The sequence below is a fragment of the Athene noctua genome, chromosome 9 (genome assembly GCF_965140245.1).
Source record: "Athene noctua chromosome 9, bAthNoc1.hap1.1, whole genome shotgun sequence".
NCBI lineage: Eukaryota > Metazoa > Chordata > Aves > Strigiformes > Strigidae > Athene > Athene noctua.
Genome location: NC_134045.1, coordinates 17943316 through 17968242, shown reverse-complemented (window position 1 = coordinate 17968242; position 24927 = coordinate 17943316).

Genomic DNA, 24927 nt, shown 5'->3' with positions numbered 1-24927 from the left:
TATAAACACTAATATTAGCAAAAATCTACTCTTCATTATCTTGCAGCACAGCTGACAGGAAGGTTATCTGATATTTGCAAACTGGTTAAAGCCCCTCACCCTGTCACTGCAATTGTGAATTGTCAAAAGGATATAATGATAGAAAGACCTTCTGTATGCCACAGGGAAAGTATTTTAATAATTTATAAGCTGGCCAATGGGGTTTACAAGCACTCAGACATGCATTAAAATGTGTCTGAGACAGGAGCTTGAAGTTAATTTTCAATTGATTCTGTCTAGCAAATGCTGCTTAAGAACCTCAGTCTCCCCCCCCCCCCACTTTTTTTTTTTTTTTCCTCCTCCAGAAGGCAAAAGCTTAATTAGGAGGATATCATTCTGGTTTACATCTCACAAAGTATGTAGTTGCAACATTTCAATAATCATTTTTACATGTGTACCATACTTGAAGTAACTTAAAGAATTTAATTCCCACAAAGAGCTGAAAATTACATAATACAGTGCACAAGCTAGATCATAAAAGCACGAAGTATCGTTGTTTCACTTAAGTCTATTTTACCTTGCAGATTTAATGCTCTTCTACTGAGAAAGAACAAGTTAGGGAGAATCAATTTCACATTTTTAGTATATATTTAAAAAAAAAATAAAATCTGACTACAGCCTGAGAGGTTGGAATCATATTGATTTTGCTGTTTTTCACAGGAGTATAATATCAATTCTGTCTGCAATTATTTTGCATTTCTAATCAGCTCATTACAAGCCAGTAAGATAATGTTAGTTTATGGTACAATACACTTGTGGTTCATTTGCCAATACCAATAAAATTTCACTATGTACCAGGTAAAATTTTTTTGTCATTTGTGATATCTACAGAGGCTCATCTTTAGATCTGCTTTACTGATAATGATATAACTACCAGAGTCGGTAAATCCACGTTGCACATGAGAAGATACAACATTTACAAAAGAGGAAGTGTCTTTTGGACTGTAAATTAAGCATCTGTAAAGCAACAAGGTATATCCAGTTTAAATGGAATAAGCCTAGTTTTAGTAGCCATACTATATATTTTAATTCTGGGTCCATAACATGCAAAACTCAGCCACCAGAATTGTTATCTTTAATAGAAATACCAAGATTGTTAGCAACAAAAATATGACCTATCAGACTGCAAGATCCACATGATAGGACTCTTCAAGATCCATAAAACTTTCAGAGCATTACATTACGAAACTGTAAACAGCATCTTAAGATGGTTGGAAAAGTTTAAAATTTCTTCATAATGTATAACCCGTATAGTGCAATCGGGTTTTGAAGCTTCAGGCATACTTCAAATACATTGAAGTTTACTATTTTGTTTTCCTGAAGTACTATTCTCTCCATAAAGTATGCTATCATTTAGAATACAAAGGAGAAAGAAAAAAATGGTATATTGGGTCCTTGTTTATTTCTATAAATCATAAAACTTACTGAAAAAATAGCATCTTGAAATTTATTTCAACTAATGACACAAAATATGAAATGTAAGGACAAATAGTCCACTACACAACACTTACTAGAAAATAAAGCATAACGTATTTGTATATATATACGCGTATAATTGACTCTTCCCAAAATATCAGTTATGATTGCAAAGTCCTTTTATCATGAGGTTTGTATTTAGCATTTTCAAGAAGAATTACTCTGTGGCGTTAAGGCTGACAATAAAACAACCCCAGCTCTCTTCCATGCATGCTGAAGCTCATGAATACCTACTTCAGTATGTATTGTTTTTACTTCAGCATTTCTAATTTGGTTCCCAGTATGGCTAGCTATCTTTTGAGGAGCAATTATTCTATAATATTTCTTTTTATTGTCTATTCAGGATTTATTTATTTCACTACACTGAGATTTGCTTTGTAAACAGTCCTCATCACTATAACACTTCAGAGTTTTCCAAATAGTTTATCTTCATAACAATACTGAGTCAGGAAGGTGGTAATACAGCGATTAAAGTAAAAAATGTACACCAGACTATCTCATCCACATCAGGTAGGACTGATATGTTGCCCTGGTTTCAGCCAGGATAGAGTTAAATTTCCTTGGGCTGGGAGAGCGCCCAGCTGGAGGCCCAGGCCCGGACTGGTCACTGGAGTATTGCATACGATGTGACATCACACTCAGTAGATCAAGGATGTGCATGTATTTCCACTTCCAGTCAGCGCAGCGGGATCTTTGGTGTGGACTGGATCACTGCTGGAGGCAGGTGCATACTGGTCACCAGTGGTGGGCAACTGCATTGTTTATTACCCATTTGGGCTTCCTATTGTTACTGTTGTTTTGTTACTATTACTAAACTGTTGGGGGTTTTTTATTCAACCTATGAATTCTTCTTTTTTTGCCCCTCCTCTATTTCACCGGGAACAGGGGGAAAAAGTAGCTGGCTGTGTGGTGATTGGCTACCAGCTGAGTTCACAGCACAACATACTGTTTTGCCAATTACCAGGCCTAGCATAAAGGACACAGCCAGCATAAAGACGAACCAATCACCAAATTGTATTTGATACAAAAGGGTCAGTACATGGGTGAGCACTGGGGGTACAAACAAGTCAGTCAGATTATACATAATCGACATCAATCCCACTGACCCCAACAATGACACCACACGACCAACACTGGGTGGAATAAATGGTGACATGCAGTCTCCCATAGAAGGGACGGGAGACAACCGAGTCAACCAGCCAAATACATAAGACCAAGGAAGCCACACACGGAATTTCCACACAGCCCGCGTTTACAAGAGCCAGACCTGACTGGAGCCCAGTCCCAGGGAGGCGGGAGGTCCTTCCCCAACAGGGAACTCTGCACAGGGCCTCCACCCCACACACAGACACTGCCCCTGCCTGCAAGGGGTCCCAGCTTTCATCCCCGAGTGGGACACCTGACCTTTGGTTACTGAATGCAGACACCTGGGGCTCCTTTACCCAATGGCTCTGTCTGCCAGGCCGGCCCACCCTGGAGGGAAGCCTGAAGGGAAACTCACCCCCCTTTGGGAAGGGCTGTGGGAACCATATGTCAACCTTAATTTGGGGTTTGGGTTGAAACCCCAGCATTTCACATATGTGCACTTCACAGCAAGTAGAACTACATATATATCAAGCACAGTTACAGTAAAGAAGATCCAGAAATATTGATAATGATTCCCAAAATGTCTCAAGCCAAATATGACCACAAAAAAACCCCCAACACACACACAAATCTGAAGAGTCCTGTGATACAAGTTCCTCCTCTTTTCCAACAGTCTGCTTATCCAGCCACTTTGCAATGTCTATTCTGGACTTGAAAAGTTTTTTCCTACATTCTTAAATAAGATCAAGTTTAGGCAGACAGTACTAAGAGTTGCAAAATCTAGACCCTGGAAAGTTTCAAATCTCTGCTGAAAAGAACAGGGACACGAACAGCTTCCAATAAAAGGCCAACAAGCACCTATTTTAAACAAATCAACCTTCTTTTCCTAGCCTGGTCCTAAAAGTATGTCTGCATATAAATATGTCCATTCACCTAAGTCTTCCAGAATGGTTCAACTTGAAGTGCATTCCCAAGCAGATGAAGACAGGTATTTATCATGGGAATTACGTACAGCCTCAGTAAAGGGCATTTTTATCAGTATAGGCTGTGCATTAGGCTTGTTTGCATCAGAGTTGCTGAATGTCAGTAGCTTTGAACACTCACGTAACAAGGTTTTATACTAAAATGACATTACTTTTTTCATTCCTTTTTCCAGCTCTTTTATTATTTTTACAAACACTTTATCTCACTATCCTGCTTGAATGAGATGTGTAGTGAGGAACATCTTCAGCTTCCATCAAGCTAAGTAGTGTGGATGCCGAAACCATGCACCCAAGTTCAAACAAGCATCCCAACTCTTAAAGAAGATATAAACCACACCTTTTCAATCTAGCACATTGCTATTATGGTCTTCAGACAAAGCAACTAAATACAAAAGCTTAAGAATATTGTTTACCAGGGCATTTCTTGGAATTTCTGATAATGTACCTCCTGCTATTAAGACATACTACTATTGTGCCATGTAAGACTGTAACTATGTTTTACCACACTGTGATATATTTTAATGTTGTGAGATTATCTGCTAGATATCATCCTTATTAGATATTAGGCAGCATATTTATCATACTTAAAAGCTTCACAGTTACCAACCCTGAGTGTATTTTTATCAATATATACAAGTGATAAGAAATACAGAGTACAGCAGAAATTCAGCTGAGAACCAACATTACCATCCATTTCAGAGTTCCTAATATTTGTATCCATTGTGAAAGGTGATTTGCCCTGAAATGAAATATTTATCTTGGATAGTCTACCTCACAGCAGTAGCCCTTCTAAACACTCCTTGAAAATACTTTCAGATATCATCTCACTCTTATTTCTCCTTCCTTCTTTCATTCCCCTATTAGATACTAGGCAGAAATATTTGTTCTTCCTTTTCTAGGCTCAGTGTGGATAGACTGCTGATGTGAAGAATTCCTGTTCCGTATATTATACCACGCAAGAAGCACCCTGATGTTTTTCTAGCGCTGAATTCCATTCAGCACAGCAGTACCAATAGACTAGCTAAAATACCACTGCTTAACCAAGAAAGGAAAGCAGGACTATGGTAACAGTTATGTTTAAACTTGTTTATGCTCAGTATTCAAAGAGATATTCAACAAACAATCTAAGGAAGCTTCATATAATATCATCTCATTAGCTTCCTTTTAAGCAATAGATAGCACTTTAATCTTTGCACGAACATTAAAAAAACCTGCTGCATAAAAAAAAATGCCTTTCAAATATATTTGCATTGTTGCGAAGGATTGAAATATTGCATTTACAGTGTAAATAAATCTATTCACTAAACACACAGCTAGTAACAACCCACACTTACCAACTATGCAAAAAAAAAAAAATTTTCTCCACACAGATTTTCACAGTATATTTGTAATTTTCACATTTTACTGACCATCTTGGACCTGATTTCTCTCACTGTTCCCTATGCACTGTAAATATTGGAGTACACATCTATAATCTAAAAGGCACAGGGCACACAAGCGATGCACGAGAGAGTAATCCTCCCTCATCTTGCCACTTAACGTACATACACCAAGATCCTGTTTGTGTGACGTACCTTAGGTCTTTATATAGCACCATGACAATAAAATAGTACAACAAAGAGACCAGAGAAACTGAATTCGCTCCAGATCTGTGAAAAAGGTCATTTCAACTTGATCGCAGTATCTCAACTGGAAAGTCAAAATTGGCCAGGTACAACGCTAACCAGACTCCTCTGTGTAGCAACCATACAAAATTGGCACTCTTTAGACTGATATATGATCACATTACATGGTCAGAAATAGTGTTTTTCCATAACCAAAATAAATCCTACAGTCTAAACACAACAACCAACTCTCTGGGTGGTGGTATTTACCTTTGCTGTAAACCTACCTTATAATAAAGAAAAATTAATTTTGTGCTCAGAAGTTACCACGTAGTGATCCAATTTTAAATAAATTGTAATATCACAGTAGCTGCACCAATGTATTTGACCAGTGTGGCCAGCACAGCTTGGAGTCAAAAGAACAGTCCATTCCTACAATCACACAGCAAAACTGTCAAGAAACCAGATTGGCATGGGATAAGAAAGTCCTCACAGGGCAGGAATAAGGTGATACTTTTTCCAAGTGGAAGGAAGAGTGTTACAGCAATCTGGGCTAGTCAGCAATGTTCACAAGGAAACAGAAAGAGGCACTGATTAAGTAGCAAAGTTCTTGAGATGCTGGTAAGAAGTTAGCATGGGTAGCACACACAGAAATTGCAGAAAGCCCTCCCAACACCTAGTGACTGTGTGATAAAACGGCAGATGAAATACAAAGTGTAAGTAAATGAGGAAAACCCCTAATTTTACACTTAAAATGTGGGCTAAGTATGAATAGTAAGAAACAAGCACTTGGGGTTAAAACATGGCCATTCAGTGTTCCACAACAATAACAAAAAGGAAAAACAAAACCTTAGAAATAATAAGAAATAAAAGCTACTATATATTCATGCACAGTCATACCCTGAATACTGTTTACTGTTTTGTTCCCCATCTCTAAGATTATAGATTTCCTAGACACACAAAAAGTTACACTGAAGGGCAGGAAAACTAACTAAGGGTGTGGAACAGTTTCAATGTGAGGAATGTGTGAATATGGAATATGTATATGTGTAGGTATGTATGTGCATGTATGTGTACATGTGTATATGTTCATATATGCACACATGCGTACAGTAGATTCTTCTGACTGGAAAACAGATAATTGAAGAAGGATATGACAAAGATCTGTGAAACTGTATCTAGTCTAAGGAAGCAATGATCAGCAGATCCAGGCCCTGCAAATGAAAGACTAGTGGCAACAGAAAAAATGCGGTATGTTCATCATGAATAAAAATATTTAACTTATTCACACAATGTACAGTTAAGTGGCACATTCTGCCCCTGTATTCTAGGAATGCTAAAAAAGACATATTCAAAAATCCTTTAAATTAGCAGAACAAAAACCTGTCAAAGGCCATTAAACACACATGCACAGCAAATGGCAGCGCAGCAAGCTTTTAAGTCACAACACACAGGAGTCTGGGAAAACATTCTGGGGAATTATCACTACATCTCTATCCTACTCTTCCACAAGGATCCACTGTAAGAGGGCAGGAAGCCTTAGGTATAACACACAGCTGCAAGGCTAAAAATTTAATCTTTTTCCCAAGTTCAAATGCAGACAACCATTATTGTTTCTCCTTAAAACATTTTGTGATAATTCAAGAAAACCACTTCATAAATTTACACATGGTTTCACATTCCATATTCTGTTTTTATTTACAATTCATATGTTCATATATCTGTGCGGGCAGGGCTGCCCACTTCTTACCCAAATAAAGCAGAAAAATGGAAGGTCTAAAGCAATTAGTCAAGCTACACTGCCAGTACTTAAATGAACCATCTGTTCAAAGGTATATAAGACCAGAGTGGTTTTGAGCCATAAGGCAGCTCTCTCATTTCTGCAATATCTATCTGTGATTCAGCAGTACCCATCCTTGGTTTGGAAAGGTTATGTGTGTTGTTATTTTGTAATTAAACATAAAAAGGGCATTAGCGTCATCCTCTTACGTCACATAAAGATGCAATTCTGTCATAGCTTTCATTTCATTTGTGGGGATTTTGTTTTTAGAAGAGTGAGAATGTACGTGAACGCTTAAAACAGTGTGGGAAAAGCTACTCAAAAAAATTTCCAGAATGCATTGCGCAATCTGTCATGTAAAAATTAAGGTCAAGACAATGGACTTAACAGTATTTGACCACTAAACAAGGAAATTCTTCTTCAATGAAGAAATTTGACCCTATCTTACTGCTCATCTACAGCTTTTATTTTGGATGGAAAGGGGAAGCAAAGGGTAGGAGACTGCTTTTTTGTCTCCTCAAAAACAGATCTAAAGCATGACTACCTCCAGCATCCAATTCTGGAAATATTTTATTAGTACATTGCTGACATTTATATATGCCAAGACTGAACATGCTCATTATGACTGTTTATTAGACAAAAGGCTACTAGTAGAATGATAATTAATCAGTTGGCATTGATTGAAATTCTTGATGAAATGAAGCATGAGCTGTTGAAGAATAATTGAATGCAATCATAAAATCCATGAATCATCCATAGAAAGCACATTTATTAAACCAGAATTCATAACTAAGATATTTTGTCTAGCTGTTTTTCTCCTCTTTGGTTTCTCTCTTGTTGAATAAAAAAGCCAGATGTTCCCACAGCAAATCTGAAAAGAAGAGACATCAGTTAAATATCCCATGCAATAGTAGAATATGAGTTTTGATATGTGAGTATGTGGTTTATTAACAAACTCAAAAAGCTTTTATAAAGCACAAAACTAAAACCTGGTATTTGCCATAATAGGAAAAATGAAACACATTTTTTTAAAGTTAGTAAAAACATAGCAGCCTTCGAAACAAGTGACCAAAATAATTTTTCATTCTACTATAACCAAAAAAATTAAAATTAACTCAGGATACATCTAGCTATCCTTTCCCAGTACCATTTCCTAATGAAAGAAGTGTATAATGCAATGTCACAATTTCAAAAGCATTGACAGAATTATCCTTTTGTATACATAAATCAAGTTGCTGGTGGGCTTTTTTTTAAATCTGTCATTAACTAAACACTGATACAGCCAAAACGGTTAAGGCTCTCGGTATTAAGAATTGCAGAACATATTATCATGAAACAGATATTTAAGAATTGGGATTGAGTTCAAAGGTAACCTCATTTTCTGAAGACTGAATCATGTAATTTTGTATAAATTCTGCCTTTAGATATCCTGAGTAATGATCAGTGCAACCATTACATAAATTGAATTAATTGCCCCTACGTTGATTGATATTCAAGTAAACATGAACTTTGCCCTGACAGAAGCTAAAATATTTGTATTACAGGCGAAATTGTAACCAGTTAATCTTAAATGTTAGATTAGACAAAATACATCTTTAATCATATAATTTTATACTAAGCAAACTAAAGAGCTCAACATTTTAATAGAATTTCAATAAGAATTTTAGTTTCTGCTCACTATCTAAAATTAAAAAATAAATACCCAGTTTAAATGTCATTAACACCATGAAGACATGAACCAACATACAAGGTACTGATTTATCTCTTAAATCACAGAAATATGTACCAGAATATCTGAAATACACAAATATTTCTGTTGCAGTGGGCCATGTATATCAGAAAATCTTAGTTATATCCTTCTCATGTCTACAGAAAGCAGAGCGTAGTTTAGCAAGTCATAAGAACAACTGTCTCATCAAACAGCCCATAGTTGCAATGTGAAATTGCAGGTGGGACTAACAAGTAAGACTAAAAACATCATCAAGAAGAAATGTCATGTGGAAATAGAATGAGGAAATATCTTCTTTATGCAACACTAGCACCCATGTTCAGTACAGCTAGTGTTACAGATTCCTTAATTGCTATCACTTATTCATGGCTAGCCCAAACAGGAAGGTTAATTATGCAGCATAACCTCTAAACTCTACAAGCATTATTTTAGCATCCATCTGGCAATGCAGAGTACTGACCTAATTCTGCTGAAAAAAAACCCTTTGCAAAAGTCCCTATGAAAAAAAAAAAAAAATGGTCATTCTAAATGCTAGTTGAATAAGCGGGAAGGAGGGAAAAACACACTCTACAAAAATTTCTGCAGCATGATTCCACAGCCACCACCATCCTCTTTATTATAGGACATCAGCATTGCTCTAAAGGCACTCATCAAGGATGTGTCGAAGAATATGACCAGGAGTAAGATAAACTGGTTGCACTATCAGACTTCAGCCTCCGTTTTCTTCCCAGTACTTTCTTCCTCTGTCAGAAGTACTTATTAAAAAAGTCCTGTGCTTACATGTTACAAACAAAACAAATAAAAGAGCATGGGGGAGGTTTTAATTATGACATTAAATACAAAAATCACCACAATAATATTATTTAAAATACAGCTGAACTCTACAGAGGTAAAATAAAAACATAAATTTCAAGTATCAGTAAATCAACTAAAAAAGCAAAATCTTCTGCCTTTTGTTACATTATGTTTATGTTGCTCAGCTGCATACCCTCTCTATTCTGATGTAGGTATAAACCTTGAAAAAGACAAGTATTACCATCATGGCATCAGTTTAACAGGGCACTCAAAAAATACCTAAATTAATATCTAAGATGTGACATCCATAGAACTTAACTAAATTGTTAATTTTTTCTGACATGGATTTTCAATCCCTACAACTTTCTCACCAAGAAGAATGATTACATTGAACTCAAAGATCTTATTTAAGGCAAACTTGAGGGAAACTACTGCTTTTGTGCCATTACTGAGCAGCCACAACGGCAGCAGAAATAGTACAGCAGTCACTGAAATTTTGCTGTCATTATGTTATTTAGACATTTCTCTGAGCAGAATGATATGACAGAGTGACTACTGCCATCACTGATAGAGCTTCTACACTAAGACAGTACAAGACGAGCATAGGCTCAGCCTGCATATTACAGATAAAGACAATACAAATGCAAGCTCTAAGAATAACCTCCTGTAGAATTTTATCAAATAGACTTTGTTTCTATGCATTATTTATCCACATCTAAATTTCAGCAGAAATGGCCTCATTCGAATTAATTGACACTTTCCTATGGATATTTGTTAGAAATCAGTATTACATACACCCTGTTTTATGCTATATTCTAGCTTTGTATCATCACAGGTATCCAATAATTACAAGTTGAGTTATTTAAAGTAAATAAATAGCAAATAAAGGCTTCATTTACTTGTTTAAATCATTAGATTAATGGTGGTTTGGGGTTTTGGTGGGTTTTGGGTTTTTTTGCAGAAGTCCGAGTAACTAATGTACAGCTTTTTTGGTTCTTTCCCTGCTATTATTTCGGAACCAGTATATTTATTTAAGATAGAGTGTTCTACAATGTCAAAAAACAAAATGAGATGGTTCAGAAATTAAAAATTTAACTTGTGAATGATGCTGCTATAACTAGAAGCCATGAGGATTTAATGAAAGTCCTCATAAAGTTCTTTTAGTATGACAACAGCAATTTCTCCTTTTCTTCCTCATCAGTGATCTCCCTTTTATTTCCACATTCTGTGTATTAAACAAAGCAGTCCAGTCTTATAAGCAGGTAGGAAAAAATACTTATAAGCAACTTCATCACAGCCTTGATAGTCCCTGTGAAACTCCATTGCTTAGGGCCTCTCACATTCCCTTCCTGCCCCACCACAGGCAAAAGATTGTTTTTTTTCCCCACGCATTGAGTTTACTTAAGTCAGACAAATGACAAACGTGTAAAGTGATTTATTCCAATTTCTGAACAACCATACCTGATGTCCCTCAAGAAAAAAGCCTCAGCAATGTCCAACATCACTCAATTGTTTTGTTGAGCAAATGTCTGTCTCTGGTTGTGTATCAGGGGAAAGGAGGCAGCACTGATAGAGGTTAAGGAATAGTTCTTATAAAATTAGAACTCCTAAACCATCAAATTAAGGACAGACATAAGTAAAAAAATAAATCCATGTTTACAGCTTTTGAAGAATCCATATTAGATTGAAATTATTAAGTCATATATGACTTATGTCATGACTATGTTCTGATTTCATACAGTGCCACTATGCTCTACCCTAGATACTGCAGTTGTCTTATGCTTTGCCAGGAAGAGTGAGGAAAATCTCTGTGGATACTGCTGCTTAGCTTACCATGTAAGGTACAGCAGCACAGGAGAAGAGCAGGGAGTGAGTACTCCTGTGGGTATGGCACAGACAGGGCACAGACAATTATGAGAAGACAAAAGATGGAACAGGAGAAACAGAGGAGCTGCAGCGTGTGCTAAGCAGAGCAGAGAGACAAAGCTCAAAGCACAAGCAGGAATGGATTTTATTTGCTGCAGGCTATGTCAGTAGCATGTATGTAACCTTTAACAGTTAGATACGTTAGATACGTTTTATGTGTGCATGGTTTCACATTAGTATGGCAAGTGGCTTGATTTAAGGAAAACATTGTGGAGTTTTAGAGGTTTAAGCACACATGGGTAGGAGATTACTACCACACAATGACTCTTCACAATGCCAGCACATATCAAAATACTCTGCGTTTATTTCAAGTGTTCCCCTCCCCGCAGCAAACATGCTGCCTTTACTTATCTTGCTGCTTTTCTCCTCCTTTCATGATCAACTTTTCTATACCATCCCATAACTGTCCTCTCAGTATACAGCATCATTTTTTCCCTCACATTTCCTCAGGCTGCTCTAAAATGGTGCAACATACACAGTGAAGGAAGAAGTGCTGCTCTCTTTACGTTATTTCCAGTCTGATGATGGACATCTGGAACTGAATGGATCTGCTGCAACATCATACAATGCCTTCTGGTCCCACCACCAGAAAGCCTCATGTATTTCTCTCCAGATAAGACTACAAACTCCTACTTGTGTGCTTCCAGCACGCAAAGGCTAGCAGTCCCAGCCTAGCCCCCTCTGTTTTCACATCAACCCGAACCATACAGTAACACTGCATCTTCCATACAGAGCAAATATGACCCAAATACAATTTCAATTTTTACACTTCTAAAAGGAATGAATGTCATGATAAATACTACATACATCCCACCATCAAGAGTGACAAATACAAGCTGGGCTACTTGTGTTTCAAACAGTATCTACACACAGCAGAAGATCAAACAGTAGGAAAGGATGTTTTTCTTTCCTGGTTTGAGACAACAAAATGGCACATAACATTGTCCAACTGCAAAAACACCATCCTGTGTTTTCTGGAGTGCATCCTGTAGCACTTACTCTGAAACAGTCCTCAGCTGCTTACAGGAAGCTATGCCCAAATACAAAAGATGGGCTTCCGCCTCTGATGGCTGTAAATGTAGCCTTAGTAAGGTTTGTCTACTGTATAACCTTCCCATAGCTGATTTGCTGAACAATCATTCAAGATAATGAAGGAAGTCCTGACTCCATGCTTACAGCAGCTATGGAAGCTGCTGCCTCATAGGTAAGGGTATGCCCTCTAAGTGAAGTGGAGGAATTCTGCCTCAAACAAGTATCACGGTCCTACTGATGAAATAAAGGCATCCTTGCTGTTGCTGAAAATTATTTCCCTTTTACTTAGGTCAAGTGAGGATTTACTACCATCTTTACAGGTATCTTACAAACTGAGAAAGAATCTTGTTTTACAGAGCTGATTCTGATCATATTTAGAAGTTTAAAAAAGTGGTGGGAGGGGAGACAAAGAAGCAGCCCCTGCATTCAACAGTGATCACGCATAACAAAAAATACTCTTATTTAAACAAGGGCAAAAGATGGTATGATGCTAACTTAAGAAATATCAATTTCTCCTTTTTACTTGAAGGACAGAAATGTTAAATATTTTTCTTACAGCTAATGAACTCCAAATCAAAAAATAAAAATCACACTAGCAATACTATTCATTCAGTTAGGTATTTGTCTCCAAAAGCAAATTTATTCCTGACAATGACAGATCAGATTGTGAAAATAAAAGGTCTAACTTTGAACTTGTTCTCTCTATAAATATATTGCAAGATAACTCATATATGTTCTAGTGGTAGCAGTGTTGCTCCCAGCAAAGCAAGAAAAGCTGCAATATTAAGCTTGCTGCTTACTCATCAATAATCATGTGAAAGTCTCATTGACAAGTAGCCCAGTCAGGGATGTTATTGCAATTAATACTTCTATACCCAAAACAGTGTGGACTAATTACAAAAGTACTTCTTTCTAACTAGCTATGTTCAACTAGTGGGTCTGACAGAACTGAGAACTCTTCCTGTGGACAGGTTTGCTCAGAGAAAGGTTGCTCACTGTCAAATAACTTCAATCAATTTTAACGTTTTAAGCTGACTGTATCCTTAAATACAAATTCACAGTTCCTTTGCCAATAAGAAGCTGTTATGAAGCACTGAATTTATTATCAGGCAATGAGAAAGTGTCTCGCATCTAGTTCCCAATTTCAGCCATATTTTCACTCACATTGCATTTTTCATTCCCCAGTTAAGTGAAGCAAACAATATTGAGAGTATTCACAAACGTTTGGAAAACTATTTCTGTTCTTGAAAACAGGTATTTGTTTTTGCCTGACAATCCTGTGTGTTTTGGTGATAGGAGGAGAAAGAGAATTAAATGTGCAAGTGAACTATTAATAGCCAAAAGATTTTGCTTTCAGTGCTTTGTGTACCTGCCAGGCAATTTTCAATCTAGGATCCATGCATGGGAAGGGAAATTTTTAAGTGTCTAGAGATTCCTTAGACTTACTTTTCTCCTGCTACCCCTCTAACTGACGGAAGGTCCCTCTCCCATTTCAGCTGGAAGTAAAAGGCTCCTGACTTGCACAGCCAGCCCTTGCTATATAGGACAGAATATGCAGTCTGGGACCAAAAGCAATCTCCCCTAACACTTTAGCTCTGTGGCAAAAAATCAAGCTAGACTGCCTGTGTAGTATTGAGAATCTTATTCCTTCACTACATTCAAAAATCAATGCCTCTAAAGGTAGTGGTCACTGTCACGGTAAAACTGGTGAACAGTTTCAGCAAATGTAGTTGTTCTAATGCAAATAATTCAACCAATAGGCTACATCTTTACATGAAAATATGTCATTTTAGCAAATTCCACTGTCACCACAGTGCCTCACTGGTCCTAATATTAATCTAGAGGAGACTCCTAATTTCATGTCTCTGGATTGAGAAATGCCAATCTCCAGCTCAGCTTCTGAACCATTTTTTGCTGGTTTTCTATCAACAGCTAACCAATATCCAAAGATCACAGCATTTTAACGATCTTTACTCAGCTCTGCTGCACCGACAACCAGAGTATGAAATAAAACCTCTAGACACACTTATGAGCACATATATTATACTTACTACATTTGCAAAGAACTAACTTACCTAAAACTGTCAACTTCTGCTTTTTGTATCATTGTGTATTCTGCTGTGCAAGACTATATACAGTTCTGCAGAGTGAGACATGCAACATCAATTCTAAACAAACAGGAGGTCACAAAGCTCACATTCTCAAAGCTATTATAGAAATTGCAGGCTTCATTCAATCTCAAATCCCAGCGCTCACTTAAAAGCTCTAACCATATAATTAAATGTAGGTCAGTTTAAAAGTGGACAATTCTTTTCAGGCTCTATACAACGCTCTTCAGTAAAGCCTTCAGCAATGCTGTTCTTTTATCTTGGAGGGCTGACAGATCGTTGTCAAAACCAGGGTCTTCCTGGTAAAAAGTTTTAATGCAGAGAAAAAGGTACAACAGTGTAGGAGGAGATGCTTAAAAGAGAATAAATCTCTAGCTTGTTTTCTTCAAAGCTAGAATTCTTCCCTTGTTTGAGACATACTGAGGACAAGTTTAACCCAGGGTAACTCTTCTGTAGTCTAATGGCCTTACACCAATGAGTATTTTGACCCAAACTGTCTGAAACATGCCTGGAAAAATAACCTTCTATTTTCCTCACGGTCCTGCTGCACAGAGGGAAATCTTTCTTGTCACTCCCTCTAGCTCTCACGTCTTAAGTTTTGTCTAGAAATTCTCCCCTGGCTTCCTCACCCTACTAGCCATTCTTCATAAGAACAGGCCAGATTAGAGTGTCCTTTGCTCCAGTGGATTTTACTCAGATATATACTACTATAAGTGTTAGAAGAACCTGGCCTTGCTTTTTGGAGTCCCACTATGGTTTTTTTTCTAATCAGAACAAAGAAAGACTATCATAATAAATCATTTGCTTGACTTGAGGCAGGTATGCTTGGACAGGTTTTCCACTTTTACTCTGTTTTTAAAGCTAAGTAACACAAAATGTACTCAAATTGTTTTTCTTAAAGGAAAACTCTTCATGAGAGATAAAGGGGTACTGGAGACTGGGAAAGCAAAGGAGAATAATGAAACCCAAACATATATGTAGAAGCCTACTCAGGAGAGGAAATATTGTTGTATAGCTTTACAAAGCATAAACCAGCTTGTTTTTCAACTCATGCTATATTCCTTTTCAACTTAGATCTATTTAAATCTCAATGGAACTTGGCTCACTGAGGCTTTTGTTCACTTAGCACAACTAAATCTACTCTACGGAATAAATGGAATCATATTCGTTTGCCATACTTCTACATATGAATTTAAGTATGTTTAATAGTTTTAGTCATTATACTATTCTTGAAATTTTTTCAGTGTGAAAAGAATATACTAATTTAAATTCCCTTTCACAGTAATGTATACTTTTTTCCTTCAAAGAAGAAAAAGCAATGTGAATACTTAACACTAATGTTAAATATTCACAGATATTCATTATCAATCTATTCTAGAAGACATCTATGCATCTTAATCTTTTGTTGTGAAATCAATTCATAATTTAATTACTGAAGATTAAAGACTGCCTAATCTAGCTGTATTTTTCAGTCAGTGTAAAAACCGATGATACACTGCACCATTAAATAAGAGAACCCAAATTAAATAAGAGAATCTTAATCATGGCAAAAAGTACGAAGCATCATTCAAAACAAAACAACAGACACATTTAAATGGATGTCTAAACCCCTCATATTTAGACAAATTTTCTACTGCAGATGTGCAGATGTTTTTTATCACTATGCAGTATGAAAACTAAGTAAGAGAGGGTTGAAAATTTTATCCTTCCACTGCAGGAAGTTTTGACAACGTTTATTATTTTAGAATTACATTCCATCTCCTTCCCCTCTTCTTTTTTCCTATTAGTATCAAAATACAACATGGAACTTTCAGCCATTATGAATCTAGGTAGACCAAGGTGCATTGTACAACCTGTGCCACGAGTAGGGTACCTGAAGTGACACATCATGCCTTCAGTCTCTGATATGAAGCTGAAACATTTGATACAGACCTTGAACAATGCCTTCTGCTGTCCTCAGAGGAAAAGAGATCAATAGTTGGCTCTTCACAAGTTAAAACCCTTTACACCCCACCTCTCCAGCATACTGCAGACATAGCTAACATTCTGCTGTTTACCACATCATCCCTTTCTGATCCTCCCTCCCTCAAACACATGTTGAATTGAAAGGATTAAGCTCTCATTTACTTGATTCCCAACTGGAGAGACGGTGTTTTCTTCTTCTTAGACACCTAGAATTGTATATAATTCAAGTCATAACTCTGAGCAGCACTTCCTGATCAAAAAAAAAGTGTATGAATATTGACATGAAAGACATCTTGTATGCTGAGCTCCAATTCCCCTACTTGAATAGACTCCCGCTCGTGTAAGTGGATGAGAACAGTTCTGCCAAACTGGAGCTGGAACTGAAACGTTTCAGTCAATCCAAAGTGAAATACACAATTATTTATTCTATTACACAACAAATATTTAAATATTAGAGGAATATAGGTCAAAACTACTAATGCTGAACCAATGTATTCTGTTTACTCCTCCACCACAAATTATTAATAAACTTTATGAATAGGTATATTATCTATATGTTCAGCAAGCATACCTGTGCACAAGCCTTTAATAAAGCAAGCTACATCCTCTTTGAATAAAGCAATGAAACAAATTAAAACCATCACCCATTTCTTCCAAGTTATTATTGCCACTGGAAACATAAATGATGAAAAACTTTCCAATGCTGTTTGTAAATACTGAACTTGAATTTCAAAGTTAGGCACTAATCCATGGAAACAAATCAATGCGGAACAGAAATACTTGTGACATATCCAAACATCATGCAAGTAGCATATGTCTTCTCGACTGCTGTAATATGATTCACAGACTTACAAGAAAAAGCCTTCTCACATGATGAATATGGGTAACAAAATATTTGTTAAATTACTACTCACATGCTTTCAGTTCTACACTTCAAAGGCCACAGGTACATGTGGAAAAGCTCTGAACACGGAGCATTTGTGGATCTAAGTTAGCTGAACACTGGGTAACTGGCAAGCGAGAGGTAATCTTACTTCTGATCCCTAGAAAAGTAATACTGTGTTACTAAGAATTGTTAATTTGGGGATTTCTTTTCTTGGTTCTTCATTATTCTTCATCAAATATCTTTGGATACAGACATATTCTTGATATTAGAATTCAAAATCTTTGTTTCAAAAGAGCTGAAATTATCACAAAGTTAGTAAATTGACGTCTTAGATTTTTAAAACTAGAAGGGAAAAATCTGAACATTCAGTAATAAGATGCACATCTCTTCTTGCCTCCTCCTTCTCCTTATTTTTTTAAAGACAAAACAGAATCTCCAATCTGTCATGACTTTTCTGTTTATGGAATGGGGTTTGTCTCCTTAGACTCATCCCTTTGGCATTCTTCTTGGCACACACTACATCTGACAAGAGGATAGAAACCTCATTAGTAACATTTTTCAGTTTGTGGAAATCAAGAGTCAGATGCACAGAAACACAAACATGAGCTGTACCTCTATATTCTAGTGGCCAAGTAAGCTTCAAGGAAATCTCTGAACCATCGTAACAAATGTAAACGAAAATGAGAAAAATTGATTTAGTAACAATTTTTCTTTGGTTTTGTTTTTTTTTGTTTGAGTTTTGGGGTTTTTTGTTTGTTTGTTTTGGTTTGGTTTTTTTTTTTCAGAAATCATAAGATTCTGTTCAAAGACAAAGCAGCTTTTTTATTTAAACTATTAAAGTCTTGCATGTGAGAACTCTGTTCCCAAGTCTGGCCTTCATGGTTGAGTACAGTTAAGTTTTCCTCTGTCTGTTGCTATCATTTACCCTCGGAATCTTAAAACTACTGGGAACTTGATGATACTAGGAAACTGGTTTAGCATTAAGTGTCAACAGTAGAAAAATTAAATTATGATTAGGTAAATGTAAACAAATTATAAACTTCACTCCAGTGCTAGCTGGTGTGTCTGCCTGCCAATTTGCAATCAATTTTTAAGTAGTCTCACTGGGCCTTTTGCGAGGCACTACAATTTTCCTAATATACACATCGTGTAGGCTGTATGCCTGAGCCTGCTAGACAGCTCTTGCTTCACTTTCAAGAAGTTCCTTATTTTTTTTACTGTTAACATATATTTGAAAGTGAATTATGAGAGCATTCCCAGATCCCACCGTATCTGCATCAAGGTGGCATGAAAGCTAGGAACCAACTGAGATAAATAGAAGATTGTGGATACTCCTATCAGAAGGGTATGATGCAATCCCTTCACACAGACCCAATTTCAGTAGAACGTGAGGTGAATTAAAAATGTCTGATACAACCTTCAATCCTCAAAAAACAAGGAACAGTATTTTGATGGTGTACAAACCAATGAGAGATTTATATTATATATATGCGCTACAAATAGAATGGGTGCTACCTGCATTATTGATGTGTATACTACTTCTTATTTATGCTCACTCATCTTAAAAGCTTGAGATTGGTGCGTCAAAGGGAAAACATCTTATTTTACATATATCCTAAATTTCATGTATTCAATCAGCTTGAATTTTCTCAGGGAGCGACCAATTATTATTTCTGAGGACAATCGAAGACTATTAGCAAGTCAGGGCAATGATAACATGGGATAGACACAGCAAGTGGGGAGCCTGCAGCAGAAGTGGAAACTGCCACTCATAGAAGCCTCTCAGGAAAGGCAAAAGAGAAAACTACAGAGATTTAGTGGACCAAAATAACTGCACTGGAAGAAAAGATCCATTCTAAAAGGGCACAAAGGTGGGAGGATGATTTACATATGAGTCTTACTTTAATCTATTTCAACAATTCTCTGAAAACTTTCCGTGGTCTACTTCCATCTCTCTTGCTTAGAACCAGAGACATTTCAGAAGTTTCTATTTCTCAACATCAAGGAAAAAAATTCTACAACTCTACCTTAAAGTTCTGGTAAATTTGGGTTTCAATCATCACAGGGAATAACTTAATTTATTCCCAGGTGTTTTTATAAATACCAAGCTAAAATGAGCACAGGATGCACTTGGACAGGAGTGCAATAAAATGGGCTTCATATTCAGCTCTGTAGGAGTCTATTGATCACTACCAATAAATGACCATTAACAGAATCTCCAACTAATTCTTCAATCCATCAAAAGCAAGTATTCTTGCCACTGAAAGTAAAGAATTCCCCTGTACCGCTCTGTTTGAAGAGCAAAGCACAGAAGTCTAGCTACAAATTATATCATACAGTGTTTGAAGGAAGAAGAAAAGGAAAATACCTGATCTCCAACAGAGAGGAATTTCCATTTTTATTTTAAAAATTACTCATTAAATAGATCGTTACAAGTATTAATACACTCCATTATGGCCAGTAATAAAATTACTGTTATAGAACAGAGAATAAAAAAAACCCTTTTGAAATATCCAGTTATATATGTAATCAAAATTATCAGAAACTAAGATTTTTTTTTCCCCAAATTATAAAAAAAATATTTTAGAAGTCAAACTAAAGACTCCATTCAGCAGCTCGCAATATTACTGAGGTTTCTGCTTAAATAATGTCTGGGATGGGACTGTGGATGCCAGCCCCCTGAGAGCTTTAAAAAGCCCACCAAATAATCCTGCACAACTCTCTTGCACTTAACATTATTCCAGATGTATACCACCATGACCAAGCTGAACTCTGTTCTGTATTTATGAAATGTCACTCAGTGCTACAAATCAAAACTTCAATAAGTACTGCTATTCAGTGGACTCTTCCCAGCACAAAACATGACAGAAATTTAATATAAAGGATCAAAATAGAAAATTACTACTACTGAATAGTATTGCACACTCCAAATCATTCATCTTTGAGTCTATGCAACCACCATATGTTATCCACAACAGTGATGTGATTGGAGAGTAAAGACAACTACCACTGTTTTACTTCTGAATTTAAAGAATAAGTTTAATTGAATATTCGGGATAAGAGAAACTCTAAAAATAGGAAAACATTCAGTATTTGGTGTTAAGTACTGAGTTTGTCACTTAATATTACTTATTAGCCTTGTATCCTGGTCTAATACTAGCATGACTGACATTTTTCCATTTCCATAATATCGTTTGTAATGCTTAAAATATCTTTTGAAATACACCACTCAACATTTTCAATTTCTAAGTTATCAGCATAAAAAGAAAATAATGCCTGTGTCATCAGGAACCTTGTATGTCATACAAGGGTAGAACATCCAATGTTCTTCCTTTTTTCCACCTTTTTGATACATTAAAAATTGTACATACTGATCATCAGATTTCCAAAATTATTTCTCTTGTCTCTATCAACTGGCTCAAGAGTGGGAACAAGTTTTAGAAATCTCCATACAGCAAACAAACCTCTTACCAACTCGATCCACTCTGACATCTTGTGCTGCTGGATGATTTTACCATCAACTCTGCTTTTATTTATGCCATGTTCCTCCCACACAAACCCTGGTCTTCACTAACATTTCACTAGGTGATAAGCTGAAAGCTCGTTTTCACCCTCCAGAGTCTGGACTTCAGCAGCCAGTCCCAAGAGCAGAGACCATACAGACCAGTCCTCCTGCCATCAGTCCAGTATTTGCTCCTTGAGCAAATAAGTTTGCAAAAACTTATGTTTTCAGGTTTATACTGCAACTATGCGGTTGAATACGTGAAGATATGGCACATTAAATACACAAGACTGACTGGCATCACTCAGTTTTTCATAGCGTAATAAGCAAGGTTCCTTTGGAAACAAATTCACCTTCTTTTCCCTGAAAAAAAGAGCAAGAGTGCCATCCCTGTTAAAGACTGCTTTCCTATACCTCATCAATCCACTGTAAGTGGTTTATGGTGCATTTTCCGTCACCTTATCTCAAGCAGCCTGAAGTAAGCATCTTGGAGGATGCATATGGCCAGGACAATAGAAGAAGGAAAAAAAAAAAAAAAAAAAGAAAAAGATAATTTTCCTCCCAAAGAATTATCATTTAACCTTCATGCAGCAAGAAAAGCTTGCTGAGGGCTGCCATAGCAGTGTGTTTCACATCCAGCAGCTTATCCTGCAAGACAGCCATGAGCCTGCAGACTGAAAATTAGGTCTCTTGCATGCAAATAGGATTTGGTCCTGAGTGGGGCTGAGTATACTGAACTCCTGAAGACTTCAAATTGCAAGTAAGTGAAGCCAGTCTTATATTCTTTTAAATATATAGTCCTCCTTAAGGCCGGTTTTCTTGCTAACTCATTTTCACATGAATTCTACTTGTCTGCACTACTATTTGTCATTCAACATCAAATAAGCTGCTCCTAAATCTGTTTCAAAACTTTTTTTAAGGGGATGGAAAACACTTAGAAACTAAAAAGCCTAATAACTATCTACAATCACCTATGAACGTCCTCCACCTCTAGTATCTGTATATCTCAAAATGTGCCATCTTTTAGAGTAGAAAATTATGTATAGGAAGGAAGTCTCATACAGTTTAAAATGTGACCAATACGATTCCTTTTTTCTCCTCATTCCCCTTCCACCAACCCTGTGTAGCTGGGTGGATGTCTTAAAGGTGCAAATGTATCAGGAAAAATAATTAGCTAATGCTGTTCACATGTGTTGAGTACAACTACTTTCACAAAGGTTTATTTCTGTCTAACAAAAGAAGTTGAACAAACACCCCTAGCAAAAGCATCTTCTCAGAGTCTACCTCTGAATACCTGAACACTGTGCTATAAAATCTTTAATGCATCGTGATCTTGGTGACACCAATGACTAATTGCCACCAACACAAAAGAAAATGTGACACTGTTCATTTCAGCCTACCAAAAAATGCATTTTAGGAAAACTGGTAGGAAAAGGTGCACCCTGAAACATGATGCTAGAAATTACATACTCTTCTCGTATCAGCACTAGGCAAACAACAAAAGTTGAATTTCAGCATAACTTAAAAGGAAAGTCAACATTTATTACAAAGTAATCATTATTACTCAAACAAATAGAAAGATATGATGTCTGATTCAAAGGTCCAGGTGTTTTGTCATCTTTCCCTGCTGGTCAGACTAAAACTTACGCTAGCTGATGATCTAACACAGCTTTGATACCTGTAGTACATTGAAAAAGATTTTTCTAACACACAAAAAAAGCCATTCTATGTCAACATGCAGACTCCATGCATGTTCAGATCAACAGAACTGGCCTTTGTTTGGGACCTGTTTTCATTACTTAATCGGAAATCTTGTAAAATTTATGAACATGTAGTAAAACCTCACTATCCCAAAACACGGGACATCTGCATTTGGAAAGGGGTCTTCCCTGAGTTCTCCAGCTTTTATACAACAGGTTTCTTTTATTGCAAGCTTGTATTTGACAACTCAGTTTCCTGCGGTTTTGCTCTTTTATATATGCCATCCATAGTTTCACAACATACATATACATTATACAGATCATAGGTTACCCTCTACAAGATACGCTGGAATGCATATCTATTCTGCTCTATTGCTTCCAGCCTAGCCAGGCTGAGATTTTGTAAGGACCTTAAGGGGAAGGAAGGTGACAAAGTGGCAGGGAAAGCCAAACATGATAATCCTTTCAGCAATTCCTTTAAAAAAAATAATAAAAATCCTCAAAAAGATGGGAAGACATTAAACTTTATAATAGGTTTATCATGAAAGCCAGCTTAGTGAACATGAAACCAAATTGGAGACAAAAAAAAGCCCAAAGGAAATCTGAACAACACCTCAACACCCCCGGTCCCATAGCTAAACAGCTGCCTATCCTCACCCAGGTTATATTTCAGTACTATTTTTAACACTGAATGGCAAAGCAGAAGTCGTCAAACATGTATTAACATGTAAGCCTAGCTCGCAGCTTTTGGCTTCAGTGACTAAAAAGCTGAAAGTGTTAGAGAAGGCGGCTGTGTAACGGCAATCGGGATGAATGTAGATAACAGCTCCTCTCCAATATGTGCAGTAACACAGCATTTCTAAGATAGCACTCTGCAGTCACGAAGAAGCAGAAAATCCTGAAGAGCCTGCACTGCTGCTGAGCCCCAAAAGCTCACAAAAGCTGCTGTGGCCCAGCAGCTGTGGAGGCCATTTATCTTTATTGAAATGAGTCTCATGGGAGCGCATTTAATTTAAGTCCCTGAAGTTATCACCATTAGAAGATACATTTCCTTGATGATTAAAAATTAAACACACAAGTATTTCAAAGCTTTTGGAATAACTTAGAACTAATGAAGGACTAATTGCTTCACCACATGTCTTCATATAATGATGTATAAAAAATTGGTGTCAACTGTCTTATGTCAATTTTTGCATCAGTTAATTACATGTTTTCCATCCGTCATCTATAGTCACAATTAAAACATGAGAATATTTTGATAATTAGTTTTGTGTTTTAGAGAAGGAGACGACTGAAGTTTTAAAAAAACTTCATTGACTTTTTTTTTGTTATTAGGCTGACACAATCATTACCACCATCTTCAACTCCATGGCCAGTTGGCTAATGGTAGTAATATTGCTGAGGCTTGATTCACCATTAGAAAACTGGGTTTTAGCAAATTAAGTCCACAAATTTCAATTAGTTCATTCTTATTTTTTGAACTATCATGAGCAACATCTAGTTATGTATCAGATTATTAAACATTGACATTTCTTATGAAAAGAAGTCTAGCACATGAAACTATTAGGCAACCACTACCTCTGTTTTCATGGAAATAAAAACCAAGCAGGACTGGAGAGGAGGTACCTTCATCATATCTTTTCATTCCTTACTGACAGGGTAAAAGTCTGCATAACACAAGTATGAAATCAGTATGTAGCAACTGCACAAAAGCCATTTGAGACCTACTTAGTGAGCAAATCCCACATAAACAGCTGTATTGAATTATTTTAGTTTCTTACACAAATAATTAGCTTTTTAAAACAAAAAAACAAAAAACAAGCTCCATTTCAGAAGCCTCCCAAATACAAACAAACAATGACAAGAAAAGACTAGTTTACTAGAACTAGAGTTGCTGATCTCTGGCTCCAAAGTTACTGCTTCAGCAAGGCTAGGAAGTCAAATCAAGCTGACATTAAACAGATACTGGAGAGACAGAGAGAACACCAGGAGCTGGTTCAGAGGTAGTCAAGGGATATTGCAAGGCAGTATCAGACTTAGAAGCATTCCCTCCCAGCCTTCTAGAGAATGAAATCCTTACCAAAAAAAACCAGAACAAAACACACACAGAAAACAGAAAGTCATCACCACCACAGCAAAGGTGTCTGCATATATCAAAATATAGCTGCTTATCTATGGAGCCAAACGTATTTTTCTCAGAAATATTCTAAAATTTTAGTTCATTTCTGCAAGGACACAGTCAGGAACAAAATTGAAATAAGTGAATCTAACTCAAGCAATCTGTAATTAAGCAGGAAAACTCCACACAAAGGCTTC